Source organism: Pinus tabuliformis, chromosome 7, assembly GCF_031772625.1.
Source record: "Pinus tabuliformis cultivar Carrire ecotype Pingquan chromosome 7, CPIR1, whole genome shotgun sequence".
In the NCBI taxonomy this organism is placed as follows: domain Eukaryota; kingdom Viridiplantae; phylum Streptophyta; class Pinopsida; order Pinales; family Pinaceae; genus Pinus; species Pinus tabuliformis.
The window spans coordinates 866,095,973-866,102,812 of NC_142293.1; positions in this window are offsets into that span (position 1 = coordinate 866,095,973).

The window sequence follows — 6,840 nt, forward strand, 5'->3', positions numbered from 1 at the left end:
CAGAAAGTCTTGAAAACCATGTCCAACGAAATGGTTGATATAAAGAAACAAGTAGAAGAAACCTATTCCAAGAAACCTTTTAAACCCTTTAGAAGAAATCCTTCAACTGATCCTAAACCACCAAATGCTATAACAAATGAAGAATCAAAAGGGGAAGTGGAAGAAGTTTTGAATGAGGAAAAAATTGATGATGATGATGTTGTAGAACTACAAGGAATGTGGTCTTCATTCTTCCAAATGAAGAATATCAAGATGCATTACCTGTTGCTACTAGAAGTAGAAATCAACTTGATCCTCCACAATCCAGTTCTAAATAGAAAAACCAAAGCTAGACTCCTAAGGATAAAATCGCAGGTAAGAAATCCTCACCAAAGGCTACTCAGACAAACCCAGTTCAATCTGATTCAACAACTCCATCCAAAATGCTTATCATTTCAGATGAAATGGAATATAACATTGTTGAAGATATGAAGAAAACCAGGGCAAACATCACTTTTCATGAGCTTAGCAAATTAAAACATCAACAGAAATTGCTCTTGAAAGAGCTAAATGCAGTACCTATTACGCCTCTTCCTGTCGCTGTAATTTCACAAGCTACTCATGAAATGGGAAGACCTCCGACTGGCATTGCAAATAAAGTCGATCCAAATGACATTGCTTTGATTGGGGGAAGATCAAAATCCCATACTCCGCCATTTCTCCTTACCTTTGAAGTTTTCAATAAAAATTTGCATAACTGTTTGGTAGATTCTGGTGCCTCATCTAACATTTTACCTAAAACAGTTTGCGCAAAGTTAAATTTCCAACCTCAGAAATTTGCAGTACGAATAGTACAGCTAGATCGATCTCAAGTAGAGGTTATCGGTGAACTTAATCAAGTGACCATAAGGCTTTCATCAAACCCAAAGGTATGTCAAGTTATTGATATACTTGTCGCAAACATCCCTGAATTTTATGGATTAATCCTTAGTAGGGATTGGTCAGAAAAGCTTCACGGTTACTTCGCGACTGACTAGTCTCATATGTGGCTCCCTTACAACGATAAACCAAATTAGATCAAGGTTGAATGAGAAAGACACCAAAAGTATATAGTGACGGAGTTAAAAGGATGAAACAAGCCTGTTGCATACAACAATAACATAGTGGGAAACTATTTTGTTGATTCCTTCTTAGGGAATTTCAACACGCATACTTCACCTTTTTTGGAAAATTTCGTTTTATCTCAGATAGAAAATTTATCTCAAACGAACTCTTCTAGATGCATTAATTTTGTAGATAAACCTGTAAATAAAAATTTGTTTTGGAAATTATTTTTTGATGGTTCTAAGTCTAATGATGGAGCAGGAGCAGGTTGTATATTAGTCAGTCCAAAAGGAGAAAAAACCATGTGAACATGTAGACTCGAGTTCGATTGTACAAACAACATTGTTGAATATGAAGCATTAGTTCAAGGGTTATACAAGGGAATTAGGCTTAGTATCAAATATCTACAAGTATTTGGAGACTCTGAGATTGTTATCAAATAGGAAAGAAATACTATACATTATCTGTCAGGACACTTGAAACACTATCAAACTTTAGTACAAGACCTGACCTCACACTTTACAACATTCAATATTTCATCCATTTCGAGGCTCCAAAATGCTAGTGCTGATCTCCTTGCTAATGTAGCTTCCAAGCTTATTCCATTAGAGGACTATAGCCCAGAGAGATTCTCGATTGAATTAATATTTAGACCCTCCATTCCTGATAACATTTCCAATTGGAGAGTTTTCAACAATGACCCTGATATTGTGAGTTTTCTGACATCAGAAGACTCTTACGATAGTCAGATAATTGATGAAGACCAACACGACAAGTAGCTGGAACAAGGAAATAGCAATAACGCTATACCAAAATCCGTAGTCAAGTTAGAGGACCTATATGACTTAAAGAACAAATTCAAACGGTTCACCAATTCAAAACTTCAGAGTTCAACTATGAGATATGAATTAGTGAATCTGGGGACTGACATAAAACCACAGAACATCAACCTAGGTCTTGGTCTAACATCCGAGGAAAAATCAACTTTCATTCGACTGTTGAAACAATATAAGAGTGTCTTTTCTTGGAATTATGATGATCTTAAAACTTACAACACTTCGATTATACAACATACAATTTTGATGATCTCTGATGAAAATCCTGTTCAGCAGAAATTGAGGAAAATCCATCCTAATTTGGAAAACTAGATTAAGTCTGAGTTGAACAAATTACTAAAAGCCAAGATTATTTTTCCTGTTAGGCATTCCAGATGGGTCTCCAACCTGGTCCCAGTCAGAAAGAAAAACGGTGATATTCGGATTTGTATTGACTTTTGAAATCTCAATAAAGCTTGCCAAAAGGATAATTTTCCATTGCCCCCTATGGAACAGATATTACAATCAGTCGTAGGGTATGAATTAATATCCTTTTTATATGGCTTTTCAGGGTATAATCAAATCTTGGTCCACCCGGACAATCAATTGAAAACTACATTTAGAACGAAATGGGGCACTTACGCATATCAAAAGATGCCATTTGGGCTGATCAATGTCGGTGCCACATTTAAAAGGGCCATGGACATTGCGTTTAAAGGATTAGTGAATAAGTCAGTGGTGATTTACTTCGATGACATAATAGTATATTCTAAAAAGTGCAGTAATCATCTCAGAGACTTAAAACAGATCTTCCAGCGTTGTCAAAAATATGGAATCTCACTTAATCCCAAAAAATCCTTTTTTGTGCTAAGTGAAGGAAAACTTCTTGGATTCATAGTGTCCAAATTTGGAATCCGTATTGACCCAGATAGGATTAAGGAAATTTCTGAGATATCTTTACCCCATAACAAAAAAGCAATGCAGTCTTTCCTTGGTCAGATCAATTTTGTTAAAAGACTTGTCCCTGACTTCTCAAGAATCGCATCGCCTCTCCAAGACATGATAAAGAAAAAATCTCTCTTCAAATGGGGTATTGCAGAACATGAAGCATTTGACTTGATAAAACAAGTGATTATAAATGCCCCATCTCTAGCAACTCTAAACGTTTCCAATCCTTTCACTCTTTATACATTCACCTCTGAGAAATCGTATGTTGCCATACTCACACAAGCGAATCAAGATAAAGTCGAAGCCCCAATTTCCTTCTTTAGTTCAAACTTGCAAGGAGCTGAATTAAATTACTCTGATGTTGAGAAACAGGCTTATGCTATATTCAAAGCAATTAAGCACTTCAAACCCTTCCTTCTAAAGACTCATACCAAAATAATAGTACCATTTCTAGCGGTAAGAAATCTTTTGGTACAGAAAGATGTGGGCGAAAAGAGGGAAAATTGGGTCACAGCCCTGCAAGAATATGATGTTGAAATTAAACCAACAAATATTGTAAAAGGTCAAGGTTTTTGCAGGATGTTTGCAGTAGCATCGCACATATCAGAGGCAGTCTCCGAACAGTGAAGTACAAGTGTATGAGGTAAGCCTAAATGATACGGAATCAAGGTATGCTGATATCATGTTCTACTTAAAAAATGGATATGCTCCTCCACATTTGAATCATACAAAGAAAAGAGCCCTAAGGCTAAAAGCTAAACAATATCAAATTGTAAATGATGTAGTCTTTAGGATGAATTATGATTCTATTCTCCTCAGATGCCTTGAGAAAAATGAAGTAGAAAAAGTATTGCAGGAACTTCATGACGGACCAGCAGGTGGACACTACACAGGAGATGCAACAACACATAAAATCCTGCCTACGCATAGGCTACTACTGGCCAACTTTATTTAAAGATGCACATAGCTATGTAAGGAGATGCCAGATTTTCCATACTACTGCAGGAAGACAAAAGAAGCCATCATTACCATTACAACCGGTCAATATCGATCAACCATTTGAACAATGGGGATTAGATATAATAGGTGAGATCGTTCCTCATTCTTCTAAACAACATAAATACATCCTTACAACTACCGACTACTTTACCAAATGGGTAGAAGCAGTTCCACTCAAGACAACCAACTTTGAGAGTATCATCGAATTTATAGATCAATTCATAATCACCAGGTTTGGCTTACCTTCTGCTTTAATGTTTGATAATGCATCATATTTCTCAGGTAATGCTATGACATATTTTTCTCTCAAAAGAGGTTTTAAGCTCAAATATTCTGCTAATTATTATCCGCAAGGGAATGGGTTGGCTGAATCAACAAACAAAAACCTTATTCGAATCATCAAATGGAATATTGATCAAAATCATAGAAACTGGCATAAGTCTTTAATGTATGCTCTTTGGGAAGATCGAATAACTCAGAAAACCTCCATTGGCACTTCTCCTTTTAATTTAGTTTATGGGAAAGAAGTGGTCTTACCAAAAAATCTAGCTATTCCTTCTTTAGCCTTAGTTCAATTCATTGAAGAAACCCCCTCCTCATCCTTGCAATTAAGACAATTGCAGATCCTTAAGCTTGAAGAGGAACGAGAAAAGGCCAGAATTACCCACGCGCATCATCAACAATTAGTAAAATCTTATTTTGATTCAAACTCGGTGTCCAAAAAAGATTTTCAACTTGGAGACTTAGTATTAAAATGGGATAAAGCCCATGAAGAGAAAGCAAGCATACTAAGTTCCAAAGGATGTGTCTTGGACCATTCCAAATTGTCGAGTTCATCGGTCCATCAACTTTCATGTTACAAGATTTAGCAGGGAAAAGAGAGTCTTTACCTATTAATGGACAGATCCTAAAGAAATATTTCCCATAGAAGGTGATCTCTTCTATTTTCTGTAGATTATAGTTTTTAGTTAAGTGTTCTTTTAATAATAAAACAAGTTGAGAATATTCACTTTTGTTTTCCACGAAAAGAATAGTGTCTCAGGTCAATTTTGTTTTTTCGCTTGTATAAGTGGGAGTAGTTAGGAAAATTAATCTCCATTTTTGAACCATAGGGACAAGTGCTATCATTCTGAAAATTTTACTTGTTCTTTTGTTTCAACTATACAAGTTTTGGTTAGGATCAATCTTAGGAAGAAGTTTTCCTTATATGAGTCATAAAAGGTATCAATAACAAAACAAAGATTCTCTGCGGAAAAGCTATTTTTAAAACTCTACAATTGTCATCTAGAAGAATTCTTAAGGAACCAATGACTCCCCCCCCACTCAAGGAAATTGTGAGATTCAAAGAGTAATCCAACTATGCACTTTAAACTTAAAGAATAAGAGGTCTCATCAAGAGCCAGCTTATCATGATCATAAAGATTATAACTAACTGACATTGCCATACTGCATATCAAAACAGGGTAACGGCTCGAGATTGTTTCAATCAAAAGACAAGGGGTCTCATCATGAGCTAACTTGTTCAGTTAAGTTATAAATCAAGTGAATGGCACTGTCAATTTTGGCCACCAAACCAAGACATTGTTCTTTAAGTATTAAAAGAGAAATAAGAAAAGGAAAAAAGCAATAAGTGTATATGAGGGTTTATCTTTAAGAATTGCATGTTTCTCAAGCAGGACACTGGATCATTGCTGGGTAACAGGTAACCCTGTCGAGGCTATGAATGCCTGCTGGCAGCAAAGGCTCTACCTATGACAAATGAGTACACCTAAACTGATCTAAAGAGATGTCTTTGTTTTTATCTTTACAGCCAAGTAATGAATGATGTGAGTAAAATGAATAATTCTGAGAAGAAGATAATTAGAATAAAGATAGTTAGAACAAGATGTTGTTATTAATAAATAGCACTATTTACCTTATATTTCTACAATGAATTTTCATTTTCAAAACCATTTCTATTTTGAAAGTTTTATAAAATTAAAAAAACCATCAGAGAGAACTAGTTCTTCCAAGTGAATTGCAAATTGTTGTGACTATCAACAACCCCTTCTTTTATTAGTGTTAGTAATAACATTAATAAATGGGGACCCTTCCAAAAAATCAAATCTTAGCATTTAATGTTGCCTTTTTGTTTTTAGAATAAAACAAGGTGTCAAAGGGGAACTTGCTAAAACATGGAAATTTACCTTTCCATATTCAAGTGCATAAAACTTCACAAACTATGAGTTTCCTATAAAAAGCGCTACATGACCATAATGCTTAAGAATAGATTTATAACAGAAAGTCTTGAATATTTAACCATGAAAAACCCGCTTTAGAAAAGATTATTCTCGCATTGCAAAAGGTTACAGCAGACATCCCTTATAAAAGTTACTCCTTGAAAATGCAATCTACGAAAATGCGAGATCATGAAGCTTACAACCTCTTCGCATCGAAAATTCTAATACCGCGGTGCTACTTTATGTAACATAATCAAATATCGTGAAATGCAATAGCATCTCACAAATCACTTATCACAATAGCTCATGTGGCGGTGGTTTTTAACGAAAAAAGATTTGCGATATAGCGATCTACGTGTGAAGAAAATCACAAAATCACTTTTATCACAATTCGAAAGGCTCAAGGTTCTAGGACAATACTTTCCAGTATCCGATGCAAATTTATGAACATTAAAGTTTAGCATAACAGTCCATTAGTGGTCATTTATTAAAAACGATTAGGATCAGTGTAAAGGACTATTTGACGCAAGTTGATATCTTTTGATGTGATTCAGAATTAAAGACCTCCCGTCACCTTATTTTCATCCTTCTGTTGATTATTCCTGTATTAACTATCATCTTTATCATATTTTTGCTCTATGCTTGCAACTTTCAGGAAGAACACACAGAGCGTAATATACGAAGAAATGGGGAAGAAAGGCAAGGCTCCTGTGTCTGAGAAGATAGAAATGACCCCATTATTCACAGACACTACTTGTAGTAAGGATGCCGGGATA